Source organism: Eucyclogobius newberryi, unplaced genomic scaffold (genome assembly GCF_026437365.1).
Source record: "Eucyclogobius newberryi isolate DKJ021-1_F unplaced genomic scaffold, fEucNew1.0.hap1 SCAF_16, whole genome shotgun sequence".
In the NCBI taxonomy this organism is placed as follows: Eukaryota; Metazoa; Chordata; class Actinopteri; order Gobiiformes; family Gobiidae; genus Eucyclogobius; species Eucyclogobius newberryi.
The window spans coordinates 4,662,727-4,681,918 of NW_027315790.1; the positions used below are offsets into that span (position 1 = coordinate 4,662,727).

Below are 19,192 nucleotides of genomic sequence, written 5' to 3' on the forward strand. Positions count from 1 at the left end.
CTTTATTCTCGTAGTGCCCAGCAGTTTTTTATTGATTTTTTGGGTTGGCCCTTATACTCCGTCGTATAAAGTGTATCTGTGTGTGGATCATTTGGGTTTGAGACCCATATTGACTTTAGTTTTATCCTTGTGTTCTTTTCATATTTAAACCTTTTAAAGTCATAGATCGCACAGTCTGTAGTGTTTGTTCCAGAGTGTTCTATTCAACAGCAGCAGTTTCATGTGAAAACGTGTCATTTGTGCAGAGCTGAGGCTGACTCTGCGCTGTGACCTGCTCTGAGCTCTGATTGGCTGCTCAGGCTGTCTGTCACGTTCGCTCTTCTATCGCTGATGAAATGCTGGCTCTCTTTACCTGTTGTCTCATTGGTTAGTAAACTGGTGTATGATTGGCTGCATGTAGAAAGTGGGCGGGAGTGTAGCAAGTGCGCGGTGTTTACAGCAGAAGGGGCGCTAAGAAGAGCACGTGACGCGGTCTGACCATTGATGGGACAAAAAGGCCTTTTCTACATCATTTAACCGACATTTTGCAAAAAGTGTAGGTCATAAATAAGGAGCAGGTGGATTGGAAAAAGAGGCACTTAGAACATGTGCTGAAAAACAAAGTAAGTAAAGTTTATCTTACCTTGAAAGACAATGAAATGAAAACAACACGGTCGTTGAAACATTTAATTAATTGTGGTTGTCAGGGCAGCAGAGGCTCAGAGGGTTTATTCTTCTACAAAGCTAAAGCAGAAGAACTACAGCACAAACAGGAGCTCATTGAGGCAAGTGTCTGGCCAGGGCCGGCCCAAGCCTTCAGGGGGCCCTAAGCGAAAAAATTTTTGGGGGCCCCTCACCACGTCATCAGAATCAGTTTTATTGCCATTGTCAGTAAACAATTCACATATGGGAACTTTCTTCAACGCTAACAAAGCGCACCAAAACGCCTGGGCATCTGTTTGCCAGTTAGTTTATTCTCAACACCTCACAAGCTCAAATATTGCTAACTTAAATCCCACAATGCAACTTGGTATTCCGCTGACATCACCTCTACTCCCTGAACAAATAACACACGTCCCAGATATGTTTTTGGGCGTATTTGTGGGCGTTAAGGGTCGACAGCCACATTAGCAGTTTAAATTAATGAACAGGGGGGGTCTGGGGGCCCAGACTTTCAGACCTTTTTTGGGTCTTCTGGTGCATTTTAATGTGGTCCAGCCGGCTAAAGTAAGAGTAAAATGTTGAGGTTGTAATGCTATAAAATGATGATGTGATGAAACTGTGCCAGGAGAAAATGACTAAAGCCAGTTATTAATACATTAGTGTACTTAATTACTCAATACAATATTGGCTATGAAAAATAATTATGATCAAATTGATTCATTTTAACTGAAAATGTAAAAGTAATAGTTATCCTTACTAATTTATCTTTTACAGCTCCCAACTGTTCCTTCTTGCCAAAGTGACAAAACAAGTTATATTGAATTAAACAAATGGCATAAGCATTGCTTGATTAACAATTAACACTGATAAAACAGTGCAAACATGTTATTCCCAGAGAATGAACAGAACTAGAAGTGAAGGTCCAAACCTAGCTATAGTGAAGAGACTGCGTTTCTGCAGCTTTGCCACTTTTGTATAAAAATATATAGTATTATTCTATAACAGACGTAATCATAATATGTCTGGTTATTTTTCACTATCAATTAATTATAATTTATAACAAATAGTTTAATGATGCTTTTTAAATAAATTGAAATGTTTTATTGCTCTATTAAAAGTGAATTAGAATATAAATGTTTGTTCTGATCTGAACATCACACACTGGACATGAAACAATGCTGCGATGTGATTGGCTGATGGACCTTACGTGCATAAACCTTTACGTTCCTCTCATTGCACGTTAAGAAGTCAAAGTAAAACAGACATCACGAGTCACGATTGATCTCACACATGGAGATGTGAGAAAGAGGGGACGCAAACTCAAACCGCTCATCTCTAACTGAGGCTGCACAGGGGCCCGGGACAGGGGCCCGGGACAGGGGCCGCACACTGTTCACTCCAAAGTTTCACGTCAGAGGTTCTGGACGAGACGGCGCTCGTCCGGACCAGATCTCCGCCTCTTAGTGACCCGGGGCACAGACGCCCCTCACCGGCCTCACCTGCAGCTGACACTACGGGCTGGTGTAAATGTGAAGCTTATTATCTTTCATTCAGACATATTATTGTGCGCGGGGCAGAGCTCTCGTCGCCTCCAGCCTGAGCGAACTAACGTGACAGAATCGTGTTGTTTCAAACAGCAGCATTAACCGTCTCTTTGTAAGAGAAGTTCAATACCTGGAGAGTGTTGTTGAGTTTGCAGTTTCTTTACATCGTCAAGAAGTTTCTTCTTTTGTTTTTCGGCACCAGGAGATATATTCCTCTGGACATGAGGACCAGGTTGTGTTGTGTTTATGTTTTGCTCTCGTTCTGCTCGCGCACAATGAAGTTGACCAATCAGCGCAGGTTTGGTGTCTTGGTTGCCAGATTGTCATTACAAATAAATGCGGTTTGTGCGTTATGTTACCGCTGTGTGCGCTGCCGCGCCAGCAGCGCTACTACACTAGTGGCGCACGCTGCGCTTGCACTTCGCATACGACGGGTTGCCAGATTGGGGGCCCTATTAACGCCTCGGGGCCCTACGCGGCTGCTTAGTTCGCTTATAGGCTGGGCCGGCCCTGTGTCTGGCAAAGGTAAGACTGACTTTTACTTTCTACAAACATTTTACAAACTAAATCATATCAGAAGGAGCAGTCCAAGAAACACAAATGTTCAAGTCATTTATCAACCATAAAGTAAGAGACTGTTACTTCAAACTACATTTTACTCAATTAAAAAAGTGTCAGGGAGTTTCTCAAATATGTACAATGTCATGAAACAGTTACTCAAGTAAATGTAACTAAATACTACCACCTCTGTTTTTCATTTGGAGGGTTACTGTATGTACAGGAAGTAAAGTGGGGGGGGCACTAAAACCACATCATACAGTATTGGGGGGGCACTAAAGGGGGGGGCACTAAAACCACATCATACAGTATGGGGGGGCACTAAAACCACATCATACAGTTTTGGGGGGGCACTAAAACCACATCATACAGTATTGGGGGGGCACTAAAACCACATCATACAGTATTGGGGGTTGGGCACTAAAACCACATCATACAGTATTGGGGGGGCACTAAAACCACATCATACAGTTTTTTGGGGGGGGCACTAAAACCACATCATACAGTTTTGGGGGGGGGGCACTAAAACCAAATCATACAGTATTGGGGGGCACTAAAACCACATCATACAGTTTTGGGGGGGCACTAAAACTACATCATACAGTATTTGGGGGGCGGCACTAAAACCACATCATACAATATTGTGGGGCACTAAGATAAGATAAGATAAGATAATCCTTTATTGTCCACACATGGGCCACATCATACAGTATTGGGGGGGGGCACTAAAACCACATACAGTATTGGAGGGGGCATTAAAGGGGGGGCACTAAAACCGCATCATACAGTATGGGGGGGCACTAAAACCACATCATACAGTATTGGGGGGCACTAAAACCACATCATACAGTATTGGGGGGGCACTAAAGCCACATCATACAGTATTGGGGGGGCACTAAAGCCACATCATACAGTATTGGGGGCACTAAAAACACATCATACAGTTTTGGGGGGGGCACTAAAACCACATCATACAGTATTGGAGGGGCACTAAAACCACATCATACAGCATTGGGGGGGGCACTAAAACCACATCATACAGTATTGGGGGCACTAAAACCACATCATACAGTTTTGGGGGGCACTAAAACCACATCATACAGTATTGGGGGGCAATAAAACCACATCATACAGTTTTGGGGCACTAAAACAACATCGTAGAGTATTGGGTGGGCACTAAACCTACATCATACAGTTTTGGGGGGGCACTAAAACCACATCATACAGTTTTGGGGGGGGCACAAAAACCACATCATACAGTTTTGGGGGGGCACGGAAACCACATCATACAGTATTGGGGGGGGGGGGCACTAAAACCACATCATACAGTTTTGGGGGGGCACTAAAACTACATCATACAGTATTTGGGGGGCGGCACTAAAACCACATCATACAATATTGGGGGGCACTAAAACCACATCATACAGTATGGGGGGGCACTAAAACCACATACAGTATTGGGGGGGGCACTAAAGGGGGGGGCACTAAAACCGCATCATACAGTATGGGGGGGGGGCACTAAAACCACATCATACAGTATTGGGGGGGCACTAAAACCACATCATACAGTATTGGGGGGGCGCTAATGCCACATCATACAGTATTTGGGGGGGGCACTAAAACTACATCATACAGTATTTGGGGGACGGCACTAAAACCACATCATACAATATTGGGGGGCACTAAAACCACATCATACAGTATTGGGGGGGCACTAAAACCACATCATACAGTATTGGGGGGGGGAACTAAAACCACATCATACAGTATTGGGGAGCACTAAAACCACATCATACAGTATGGGAGGGGCACTAAAACCACATCATACAGTATTGGGGCACTAAAACCACATCATACAGTATTTGGGGGCACTAAAACTACATCATACAGTATTGGGGAGGGGGGCAGTAAAACCACATCATACAGTATTGGGGGGGGGCACTAAAACCACATCATACATTATTGGGGGGGCACTAAAACCACATCATACAGTATGGGGGGGCACTAAAACGACATCATACAGTATTTGGGGGGCGGCACTAAAACTACATCATACAGTATTTGGGGGGCACTAAAACCACATCATACAGTTTTGGGGGGGCACGAAAAGCACATCATACACTTTCGGGGGGTCACTAAAACCACATCATACAGTATTGGGGGGGGGGGCACTAAAACCACATCATACAGTTTTGGGGGGGCACTAAAACTACATCATACAGTATTTGGGGGCACTAAAACCACATCATACAGTATTGGGGGGGCACTAAAACCACATACAGTATTGGGGGGGCACTAAAGGGGGGGCACTAAAACCGCATCACACAGTATGGGGGGGGCACTAAAACTACATCATATAGTATTGGGGGGGCCACTAAAACCACATCATACAGTATTGGGGGGGCGCTAAAGCCACATCATACAGTATTGGGGGCACTAAAACCACATCATACAGTTTTGGGGGGGGCACTAAAACTACATCATACAGTATTTGGGGGGCGGCACTAAAACCACATCATACAGTATTGGGGGGGGGCACTAAAACCACATCATACAGTATTGGGGGGGGCACTAAAACCACATCATACAGTATTGGGGGGCACTAAAACCACATTATACAGTATGGGGGGGCACTAAAACCACATCATACAGTATGGGGGGGCACTAAAACCACATCATACAGTATTGGGGGGGCACTAAAACTACATCATACAGTATTGTGGAGGGGGGCAGTAAAACCACATCATACATTATTGGGGGGGCACTAAAACCACATCATACAGTATGGGGGGGCACTAAAACGACATCATACAGTATTTGGGGGCGGCACTAAAACTACATCATACAGTATTTGGGGGGCGGCACTAAAACCACATCATACAATATTGGGGGCACTAAAACCACATCATACAGTATTGGGGGCACTAAAATCACATCATACAGTATTGGTGGGGCACTAAAACCACATCATACAGTATTGGGGGGGCACTAAAACCACATCATACAGTATTGGGGGGGGCACTAAAACCACATCATACAGTATTGGGGGGGGGGCACTAAAACCACATCATACAGTATGGGGGGGCACTAAAACGACATCATACAGTATTTGGGGGGCGGCACTAAAACTACATCATACAGTATTTGGGGGGCGGCACTAAAACCACATCATACAATATTGGGGGGCACTAAAACCACATCATACAGTATTGGGGGGGGCACTAAAACCACATCATACAGTATTGGGGGGGGGGCACTAAAACTACATCATACAGTATTGGGGCACTAAAACCACATCATACAGTATTGGGGGGGGCACTAAAACCACATCATACAGTATTGGGGGGGGCACTAAAACTACATCATACAGTATTGGGGGCACTAAAACCACATCATACAGTATTGGGGGGGGGGCACTAAAACCACATCATACAGTATTGGGGGGGGCACTAAAACCACATCATACAGTATTGGGGGGGGGGGCACTAAAACCACATCATACAGTATTGGGGGCACTACAACCACATCATTCTACATCTAAATGTCTGGCTCCGCCTCAGCTCCAGGTATGTTTTACATTAGGATTCTTTATGTAAAAAGTTAAATACAGACTTCTTGAGTTTTCAAACGTGTAGCTCTTTCCTGCTGGTTCTCTAAGACACTATAAAAATGCTGATTGCCTGTACATCAAAACAAATAACACAAATCATGGAAATACTCCCTCACCACACACCGCCTCTGACTGGTGGTAGATCTTGTGTTAAATTCTTTTGACATAAATGTGACCAAAAATCCTGGTACGATCCTTGACAGTTTATTGCGTGGTAAAGGTTCTCCCTGTCCGTCAGCATTACTGTCCCTTTCTCTGTCCCGTGTCCACTCGTCCTCTGCATGTGTCCATCAGGAGGCAGGACCCGGCCTGTGTGCTCAGTCTGTTTCGTTTCTGTGAGGAAAGCTGACGTTTCTCAATGTGGCTGACAGGAGAGAAAAAAGTGGCGTCAAATCGAATCATGCTTTTCAGTCTTTCAAAGCTGGGCTGAGGGAGGAGCAGATGTCTCCGGTCCAAGTCAGGCAGTCTGATTGTTCCTGGATGGAAATATTTATCTTCATGATTCATTTTTACCAATAAATCCAACTCAGAAGACATTAAGCTGCATTGTGAAAGTTATGTTAATTAGCTCATTGGAAGCGTTTTGGTCGGTTTCTAAAATGAGTCCAATTTTGTATGGCTAAACAACAAAAACATTATTATTTGTAAAAGTCCAAATCCTTGTTCAACCTGCAGGTGGCGCACTTTGATTGTGCCATAAGGTATGCCAGGGGCCAATGGTTTACATCTGATGTCTCACAGATGGATGGATGAACGGGGCCCGCTCTACGCTAAAGCAGACGGAGCAACTGATTAGGGCCCCGAAGCCACCAAAGGGCCCCCAAGAGCTTCTTCAACTGTATTGCAAATGTTTGAAAATGTTGCGCTGCACTTTAGCCGACTGGAAAAGATTAGCAATTTGTATTTGAATTTGGAAAATTAATTAAAAAAAAAACAGGAACAAATGTCTATAGAAAGATTCTTCCCTCAAGGTTTAGCCTTAAGGCAAATTTTGCTTAAGACCCCTGGTGGCTTGGGGCCGCCACTGCTATGCATTTTTTTTTTACTATGTGTATTTGAATGAATTACTGGGTTAAAAGTCCTGCATACTTTGTTCATACTTTAACTTAAACTTTAAAGCAGTGGTTTTTAACCTTGTTGGGGGTACTGAACCCCACCAGTTTTTATGCACATTCACCAAACCCTTCTTAATTGGAAAAATAAAATATGATTTTATGATTTTACTGGTGCACAAAATGAACCGTACATCAACATCACTGTGTTCAAAGAACAAAATACAATTCGTAACAATGATGTGTGGTGCATCGGCTTTCACTTTCACCAAAACCAGACTTTCTCCCCAGCATGACTGGAGCTCCGTCCAAACATACTGAAGAAACCATACCCCACCAAAGATTGTTGTCTTTGAAGAAGTCATCCACAAGTTTCTTCACATCGGCTGCCTTAGTTGTTGTTGTGAGAGGCTTACAAAATAAAAAATCTTCCCTTATCACGTCGTCTTTCACATAGCGCACAAATACAGCAAGCTGGCTTAGATTGGAAACGTCTGTGGTCTCGTTGTGTTGAAGGCCGAATTATGAGTGTTTCACCAACGGTGTGTGGTTTGCTCTGCTCTGCGATCAGGTAAGTAACTTTGTATGATGCTGTGAGGCTCGGTCTGTTGATGGGTGCAAAGCCGAGAACAGGCAGAGAAGCCTTTTCATCGGATCTGGCTCTCTTCACCTTGAATTCAGCGAGCGTTGTGTTCTTGTATTTTCCATCTCCATGCTGCTTAAGGAAGTGTTCTCTCAGTTTTGCCGGTGCTAGACTAGAATTGCTCAACTTGGCATTGCAAATCATGCAGTTAGGACGCTGACTCCCATCACGTTCTGTTATACATGTCAATGCATATTCGGCCATCCGACCACTTTATTTTTTTGCCCGACATAGTAAGTATGAAGGGATTAAACTATTAAAGGAATAATATTGGACTGTGTTCGAGCTGCGTCAGAATAGACGGAAATCTGCGGAAACCAGAGATGTGATGCGATCTGTGCAGCTGCAGCACAGATAGGCCAAGAGATGTAGCTTGATCACCTACAGGCAATGATGGCCAAACGGGGCGTATCAATACGAGTCGGATCTGTGTCTTGACCTCCGCCGAACCCCTGAGACTGACCCCCTGGGGTTCGATCTAACCCAAGTTAAGAACCACTGACTTAAAGTGACTACGACGGGTTGGACTACTCGTTGAACTAAAATGCAATCGAGATAAAAATATTTAAAATTTTGGTTGAAAAAAAAAAGTATACACCTAGAATTGCAAATTTCTTAGGTTTATAATTTGACTTCCTGTTTGAAATTGATGACATCACACTAGGAAAGTACCTAGGCCAAAACTCATCTAATGCCACTTTTTTTTTTTACGGATAAGGCCGCGCTTATTTTATTACTTGGTTTACGGATCCGCTGCACTTAGATTATTGATTTCTACAATATAAATAACATAAATTAATATATATATTTTTTTAGAAAGTACCGCCGACAACACAAAATAGCATTAAATGAAATATAAAAAGCAATATTAAGTCAAAAGATAAGAGCGCGTGAAGCAATTTTTCGTCAAAATCCTGCGGGAGTGAGAGACGGAGCCGCTCCGCAAATATACATTTTAAACCCGTTTACCACATTTTCTCCAGAGCGTTTTGCCGTGACTAAGGCTGCACACTTAAGCGTCAGTTCTACCCATGCAAAACACGCTAAATCTACTGTTACACTCACCCCCCCCTTCTCCTCCCTTGGTGCGTTTTGGGTAAACCCGGAAGAAAAAATCTTTTGAAATGGAAATTATATTTATATTTCGTCCGCCTGTTCAATATATTTCATTTAAAAATCCGTAAACCAAGTAATGAAAATAACTGCGGCCTAAATACAAATATATGAGAACACATTTATTTTGCTGAATTAATGTTTTGAGGGTCAGAAATGTTTCTTTTGTGTAAATTATGCATAAACTTTGAATGAGTGTTCCTAGTGTGATGTCACTTCTTGTAAATTTCTACAGATGTTTCAACTTTTCTCCGCAAATAAGTATTTGATTGGTGTAAAACCATGGTTAAGATTTATAAAATCTATAAATAGACAAATTGAAGTCAATAATTTGAAAATCAAAAAAACCTGTCTTACACACTTTAATTAATTAGCCTTTAATAAACCGTTACACAAATATAAAAACTAAACTAACAGAATCCACCTTTAAATATTATTCGTGCAGCTCCTTGAACTCTCCACATGACCTTGTACAGTTTGACCTTCTGCAGCAGAAAAATTACCCTGGTCCTCAGTCCAAATCAGCTGCCAGTGAGGGGCCCCTGATTGATGCTAATGCTAAGTACCGCTAACGTCATCTCAACCACGACAGTGGAGCCTACAATAATTTGTCTCTCAATGAAAATGGCTTTTACTTTGAAATGTTTCAATAAGAACCATTATGCCCATAAAAAGCTAAATATTTGATTTGGAACATTTCATAAAATGCAATAATATCTCATTGGAGACTTCAGACAGAACAGTGTTATCTGTTTTTTTGGATTATATTATGATATATATCGACCACCAATTGTGAAAGTTGACGTAAATCAGTTTGCTGTGATTGGTTTATGTAAAATCCAAAAGGAAATGTGCTCCCATTTCAAAATGTCCCACCATTTTGGATTATGGTTTACAGCTCGCCCACTGTGCGCTGTGAGGAAACTTATCTGAAGTACAAGTAACAGTAATCTGACAGCTAACCCAAATATGAGCCCTGAATTCAGATGGATTTATACATGTACATGCTATAACCAGTAGGTTAATGCTTTCAAGCAATAATTAAAGGAGATTTATTCAGCATAATTAACTTTAAAGACCATTTAACCATGTTGTAATTGTTGATGATCCCTGCATTTGAGACGCTTGTTGTTGTGATGTTTACAGTGACATGCCGTACATGCATTCATTATGTCTTCTTAAAATGTATCCACAGACTTAGGTTCTTTTTTAAGAATCAAGGAGATTTTATTACGTTGTTGCCGGCAGGAAGTGACATCACTTATCAGTTGATGTTACTTCCTGCCCCTTGTACAATAACATCACAATGGACAAAAACTAGTCTTACATGCTCACTAAATACTTTATTCAGATACTGTGTAAGGCTTTACGGTACATTTTTTGACTCTTTGCTGTGATTGGGTCATCGATGGATCAAATTGGCCAATACAATCACAGCTCAGTGGTCCTAACAGCTCTGTGTAATCACTCTCACATAGTCCTCCGATGATTCAAGCGTTTGACCACTCAAGTGCCCAGAAACCACCCACACTTTGGCTTTATACTACGTTGACTATTCTACGTCTCCTTTGCAAAAGACTGGACCCAAGAAATATTATTACTCATGTTAAAGTACAAGAAAATACGCACGCAAGAGAAAAAACACTTAACGTGAACATTTTAAGTAAAATAATGTAATATTGTCACTTGTAGACTTACTCGCAGTGGGAAAAGGAACCAAAACTTTGAATAAGATATACACAATATACACTGCTACTTATGTTGTTCAAGCAGGCGTAAAAGTGTGTAGTGTGTTAAGTACAATTTTTCTACCCTCCTCACAACAAAACTGCATTGCATAAACATAATGCTGTAGTATTTATTCACTAGGCCAGAAGCTGTCAATCAAACATCTCCTGAAGTCTGAACGAAGCAGATAAGATAATCAATAGTTAATTAAAGCCCCATAATGCGTAGAGCCGGCTTTGTTATTATGCAAATGTTATATCTAAGAGTAACAGTGTTGGTGCGTGCTGCTGGGAATTATGATAAGTCGTGCTCTTTAACTGTTTGCTTCATCAATACAAAAATGTAAAGAAATACACATAATACACATCAACTATTTTCATCTTAAAGTGTTCAAAGTAGCGATATAATTCTCCTTCGTTAAACCATCTGGGGCACATGATAGTCGGCCATTTTGGATTTGAGTCTTCACAAGAATGTAAGAAAACAGAGACGAGCAAGTTACAGTTACAGTGACCTCGATCGCAGTGAGAAGGCATGTTTTTAGAGTGTTTGAGAAATAAAAATACCTGATATTTTCCAGAATGAAGTAAGTAAATATGAGTGGGCGTGACACGGGGCGGAGTGAAGACCTGGTCTGACTCAAATATGCATCAATCACACTAATAAAGTGAAACAATCTTAATATGGTTAAACGTTTCTCCTAAAAGTTGATGTTGCAATTGGTCTCCTTTAGAGTGCATATGACAGGTTAGACCACACATTGATGAGTATATTTCACATTTTAGTAAACATTTTGCCTGTAGTTGTTCCAATTTGACAACTTTTGTTTATGATAAGTTTATAATGTCACTTCCTGGTTGGACATGAGCAGAATATATGACATATATAGATGTAATTCCACAGCTCCTGTCCTTTTAAACTTTTATTTTTCTAAATGTCTTTACAGACTGCAACTTCACAGATGTAAAACTATGATCAATATTTACCACAGGTTTTGTCCAATCACACTAAGTCGTGATTAGAAAAAACGGGAGAACGTGTCAAATAGACACTACATTTCAAGGAGTAAAGGTGATATATGGCTCTGTGTGTGTCATGTTTAAGGTTATGACCCCAGAGAGTTCACAATCTCTTAGAGCCACGTGAAGACGATGATAGTTCTGGACACTGTACAAAGTGCCCCCCACCCTGCCCTCTCCCCCCACTGTCACTGCTGTCGCCGCTGTCACTCTGGCTCTCCTCTGTTTGTGCTCTTGCCTCTGACTGGGACTCACAGGAGACTCTGAACTGACTGTACAGCTGCAGGGAGCTTCACTTCAGAATGAGGAAGTTTAGCTCTGAACAGCAACAGCAAATTAGGAATAACATTGTAAAGTATGCTACTCATGTATCCACTCCTCTCATAAATCAGCTTATTAAATAGTTGTTGATTCAAAAACTGTTGATTCAAACTTATTACAACTTAAATAGATTTAGATAGCTGTAGCTGCAAAACGTTAATAAAAACAATAGAACAACAAAAACACAAGGAGTTCCACAAGGGTCTATACTTGGCCCCCATCACTTTAATGGTATTTCATTGCTACATATATGTGTTTTTCAGACTTCCTATAAGTGATCTGTTCTTTTCTTCTGTATCTACCTGTATATCTTCCTGCGTTGCACCAATGAAATTTCCCCATGTGGGCCAATAAAGGATTATCTTATCTTATATATATTTGAGTACGCTCCATAAGTAATGGCATGTAACAGTATATTTTGCACATCCTTTGTAGATTATAAAGCTATTAAATACATAAAACATAAAGTACTCCCATTCACATGACAACACTGCCATATCTCTGGCATTAGCATCCTTATCTGGCCATTGGATTAGTGAAGAATTGAATGACCACCACACAAATGATAGCCCATTAATAATAAAACCAGCTCTGCCTGATCTAACCTCGGTATGGATTCACGGGGACTTTCCCACAATCCCCAGCTGCGGTGATGTCACAACCCGATGACAGAGGAAATCATTTTGCAGTGCCAGTGTGTCGAAAGCTGCACTTTCGCTAATGTAGACGTTAATGTGGTGAGCGTAAATCAAATTAACATGCTAGCTTCCAATGCCTGAACGCTAACATCATTTTACATTGATCCACCAGCGTTCAGTCATTAACACTATACACGTGCTTGGCTACGCTGCAGATACAGAATCAATTCTCAAGTGGGGGCAGTTTGTGGCGCTTGCAGTAACCTGCATGTGTCGTCTTGGCGGGGGTGGGGGATTTGATTTGAGGGGCCCATCGCAGGGAGGGAAGAAGAAGAGCCGGAAATTTCAGATGAAGTGTTGACAATTGAGCCTTCTTTCAGGCTGCGGTTGTGGCTGTGCAGTTCTGTGGAGGTTTGGAACAGCCAGAGGAAGATATTTATGTAATGAACAACTTACTGCACGTTTTTTAAGGTTCTTGTATTTTAGATGTTTAAATATTTTGCCTCTGCAAACCCTCACCCTGAACGTGTCATGGAACTAGGAAGAAAATGCTAATTTGCCATACTTTTTGTTTGAATTTATTTATTTGAAAAGAGATATTGCACATTAATCAACAAGGTCGCCCTTGAAAAAGAGGTTTCGATCTCAATGGGTTTAATAAAGGTTAATGAAAAAATAAAGATAAAACGACAAGCAATGTAAGTAAAACGTTTATTGCATTTAAATATCACAAGATTGTCACTGATTTGTTTAAAATAATTGTATGCATTATGAAAGCTAGATATATACATATATAAAGATAGATATATGTTTTATTTTTTGTCTTGTCTTTTAGCCTCACAGCCTATATATGAAACACAAAAATAACACAAGCAAAGACACGAAAGGACAGTTTTGTAGGAGAGATTTTGTAGCGATTCAAAACCTTAGAAGCTTAGAGTAATAAGCCTGTACGAGATGTTCTGAAATGGTCTCAGAGCTTCATGATTTGCACAGTTTTGTTGATTTTTTCCACTTATTTCATCGTCCACTCAACTAAATGATGCCCCGCTGAAGGCCTCATGCTTCAGTCCTGTTCTCTTTCCATCATAATCACTGAAGTGGCTGAAATCAACTGGAGTGTGCTGTACATTTATCTGAACAGGATCATTGTGAGGAAGGTCAAACAAAGGTCGAGAGATTGTGTTTATGTTCTAGAATTTGATGAAATCTTAATTTTAAATGGCGGGCAAGGGCCTATGTAAGTGTAAGGGAGATTTACTGTTTTAGAAAGTAGTATCCACACTTACAAACTTGATCTATAAATGTTTAATTTGCCATTGTAATGTTAAGGTTTAAAGTCCTTTTTATTCTATGATAATCCTGTCTTTGGTTTTGAATAACGGCACCACTTTCTGAAGAGCAGCATTGTTATGTAGTAGTTTGCTTTAACCTCACAGCAAGACGTGTAGTGGTCATTTGTCCAGCGAAACAGACCTAAACAAACAATCAAAAGACCAGTGTGACATTATTATAGCCTAGATTACACTCCAGTATCTCACCATTATTGTGTTTAAGTATTTCCATATATTATTTCATGTTTGCATGTGTATTGATTTAACAGGTTTGATGTAATGTATGATATAATACAATCTATACATATGGCAAAATGTCTTGAAGGAGTAATTGGAAAAAAAAGCAAACACAAAAAAACAACACATTGTAAAATAAAATTTAAAATTAAAAACAAGTTGCATTTTGAGCTGATTTCTTCACACTTTAGCAGCAATCTTGCAGAGGTGGAACAAATCCTGCAGCAACTGTCTCTGCTGATAAAAAAACCAAACATGTGCCACTATGTCTCCTGTGCCCGCCCACCTTCACCATTAAGGAGCTCCGTGATTAAGAAAAAATAATTAAAACCACAATATGTAACTTTCTGGAGGTGAAAAGTCACCTGCATAATTCCATCAAAATAAAAAGTTAAAATCATACTTCTGAAAATTGGAATAATATAGCTAAAGGGATCTACATTTACATGAAAACAGGACAAGTATTAGTCAGGTTTGTGAAGATGCAAGCCCGTTCATAAAGACATATTTTCTTATGATACATTATTAGTGTAATAAAACCACAAAAAAACTGCTAGTCTGAGACATTATGTACTATGGTTTTAACCACCATAAACTATTATTAAATTAAACTAGCAAAATAACTGAACTGTAAATAATCAATATACCAAATAAAGAACCAAAATATCAACAGGAATTAATTAACTTAAAATTGATGATTCAAAATGAATGATTGGAGAGGGTTCTGGGTTCATTTTGCGGTGCAGGGCCTTTAGGGGTGGAGCATGTTCTTCTTATGCCTGCCTCGGTTCACTCCGGCTGCTGCTTTGGTTTCCCATAACACTAAAAACATGTCCAAAATCTTTTTAAATGAAAATGTTTAACTTTGTGCCAGTTTTGGTTTCATGTAAATCGGCCAAGTAATTACAGCGATATAAGCCATAAACCAGATGAACAAATCTACAATCTGACGGTCACAAAAACAAAAACAAAAAAACAAAGCAAAAAAAACCCAAAAAACGTTACAAATATAAGAAATGCAAATACGATTTCACTATTTGCACCTCTGAGGAAATATATGATGCGTTTTGTAGACTTTCAGATTCCAAGACACTGCTTTATTTCTGTGGACAGGTTAAGAAATACGTTTTAAAAATCTCCTCACAAGACTGAAGTGATTATGAGTTGGAACAACCACAGAGCAGAGCTTACACAGGCCGACTGGGAGCACGCTGCTGTACTTAACTTCTCTAATGGATCTTTAAGGCCCATTATCAGTGAGTTCTCAACTTAACACAGAGAATCAACTATGAGCCAAAGAGTGAAACACACACAACACACCAGAACAAACGTATCTTTAAACTCTTCTGCTCTTAATCACTTCGTTTACATGCAAACAAACAAATTCAATCTGTATTTGTCCCAAAACCGGTCAGACCGCTCTTGTCCCAGTCTACAGCAGGTCAGATAAGGATAATATGCGAGTGGGGACTGAGTGAGGTTCAGGTGCATCTAGTAATTTAGCATTAACATATTAAAACATTGTAGCTATAACAATAAAAAGCAAAGATACAGTAGCTACAACTTATTTAATTTGAGCACAAAAAAACACTAGAAGCTTCGGTAGTTTTTGTTCTCACTTCAAGGGTGCTGTACTCGATTTTGATTTTTACCGTCTTAAATACGAGAAAAACAACCAGTTCAATTGAATCTGTTTGCACACTGTGGCCCACATGTATTTCTCACTTACCTAATGCATTCTGAGCATCATAATTATTCACCGCATTGAGATTTGAGGCGGTACCAGGTGCCAGTGACTTTTGCCATCACGGTAAGGCTAACAGCAACTAACAAGCTAACAGCACACTTAGAGAATAAAACGCTCTATAATTAGATGTAAAGATCTGTTCCACGGCAAAACACCTTTTTCTTTTATACATGAAAAAAGAAATCTGGTACAACCCCTTTAATGCAGCGGACCAAAACAAAAGCACACGTGTTACATCTAAAACGAGTGAGTCCACGTCCAAACACATGTCTAATTCTGTTTTTTACCCAATCTCCTAGTGTGATCACACCCATTACTACACACACTTCTACACCTGTGTGATCGTTGAGACTCCAATCAATTGTAGATCCTTTGAATATCCCGACAATTATTCTTATTAATGTGTAATTTCTTGGACCAAACCTTCTCCTTGGGGTAATCCATTTTCACTTATCAGTACTCTTACTTGAGTACAGTTTTTGGATACTCTACCCACTCTGACTATGTTTCATAAAATCTTGACACATCCACCTTAAGATTTTCCTTCCTCCTCAAGGTTAATTATCTGACCTTGAAGCATATCATTTGAATGCAATTACACATTCTTAAATATAGGTCACATTCGAGGTAACCAGGATTTTCCTTCTTCTGAGCTGGTGCAGTCCTCCTCATAGCCTGTAGGGGGCGTTGGTCAGATGTCTGCGGGGGGAATCTGAGTGACCCTGTTCTGGACCGTACACAGCTCCACTGGCCTGACCCATATCCACAAATACTACAGGCTTCACTACCAGGCTGAATAATACATGGACACATAGTACACGTGGACTGGCTCACGTGGACCACCACCACTACAGGCTACTGCAGACTACTACTGACTACTACTACTACAGACTACTACTACAGGCTACTGCAGACTACTACTGACTACTACTACTACAGACTACTACTACAGGCTACTGCAGACTACTACTGACTACTACTACTACAGACTACTACTACAGGCTACTGCAGACTACTACTGACTACTACTACTACAGACTACTACTACAGGCTACTGCAGACTACTACTGACTACTACTACTACAGACTACTACTACAGGCTACTGCAGACTACTACTGACTACTACTACTACAGACTACTACTACAGGCTACTGCAGACTACTACTGACTACTACTACTACAGATTACTACTACAGGCTACTGCAGACTACTACTGACTACTACTACTACAGACTACTACTACAGGCTACTGCAGACTACTACTGACTACTACTACTACAGACTACTACTACAGGCTACTACTGACTACTACTACTACAGACTACTACTACAGGCTACTGCAGACTACTACTGACTACTACTACTACAGACTACTACTACAGGCTACTGCAGACTACTACTGACTACTACTACTACAGGCTACTACAGACTACTACTGACGACTACTACTACAGACTACTACTACAGGCTACTGCAGACTACTACTGACTACTACTACTACAGACTACTGCTACAGGCTACTGCAGACTACTACTGACTACTACTACTACAGACTACTACTACAGGCTACTACTGACTACTACTACTACAGACTACTACTACAGGCTACTGCAGACTTCTACTGACTACTACTACTACAGACTACTACTACAGGCTACTGCAGACTACTACTGACTACTACTACTACAGACTACTACTACAGGCTACTACAGACTACTACTGACGACTACTACTACAGACTGCTACTACAGGCTACTGCAGACTACTACTGACTACTACTACTACAGACTACTGCTACAGGCTACTGCAGACTACTACTGACTACTACTACTACAGACTACTACTACAGGCTACTACAGACTACTACTGACTACTACTACTACAGACTACTACTACAGGCTACTGCAGACTACTACTGACTACTACTACTACAGGCTACTACAGACTACTACTACTACAGACTACTACTACAGGCTACTGCAGACTACTACTGACTTCTACTACAGACTACTACTACAGGCTACTGCAGACTACTACTGACTACTACTACTACAGACTACTACTACAGGCTACTGCAGACTACTACTACTACAGACTACTACTACAGGCTACTGCAGACTACTACTGACTACTACTACTACAGACTACTACTACAGGCTACTGCAGACTACTACTACTACAGACTACTACTACAGGCTACTACTACAGGCTACTACAGACTACTACTGACTACTACTACTACAGACTACTACTACAGGCTACTGCAGACTACTACTGACTACTACTACTACAGACTACTACTACAGGCTACTACAGACTACTACTGACTACTACTACTACAGACTACTACTACAGGCTACTGCAGACTACTACTGACTACTACTACTACAGACTACTACTACAGGCTACTGCAGACTACTACTGACTACTACTCTGCTTCCGAAGAGTGCACACGCTTTTTTGCTCGCTCCGCTTGCTATCGCTGTTTTCCTTATTTATTTTGCTTTTTAATCAGTTTTTGTCTTCCAAACATTTTTTCCAGTTTTAACGACATATCTGACGCCAGCGACATGTCCGGGAGAAGAAGGGAGAAAGACTGTGAACGCTGTCGGAAATATCAACAAGAAATTAATGAGCTGAAAACATGGATATTTGTTTTGGAATCTGAAAAAGTTCTTCACGATACCATTCCTGTGTCAACCGACGGTGAGAAGAGCACACTTTTTACAAGAAAACTGCTACTTTCAACCTAAACCGCAGTGACTCTGTGTCGTTTCCAAAACTGTCTAAAAACCAGAAAGACCAGGCTGTTTCTTGGAACAAACTTGGAGCAAAGCCTAAACGATACAAAGATAACGTGAAGTCGCCTAAAATACAGCTCACCAACAGATTTTTACCACTTTCAGAGATGGAATTAAATGAAAAAAGGAAAGATGACGTGGCCAAAATACAGCGAGGAGGATCTGTGCCAGGAGCCAAGGTCACGAAGATTGTTTTAGTTGGGG

At 40.8% G+C, this 19,192-nt stretch overlaps 1 long non-coding RNA gene across 1 annotated transcript in view; it reads right to left on the minus strand.

Moving 5' to 3' along the window:
• The window catches only part of LOC140361601 (uncharacterized), a 229,715-nt gene that overhangs the window by 180,204 nt on the left and 30,319 nt on the right, over nucleotides 1-19,192 (minus strand). The window lies entirely within an intron of this gene.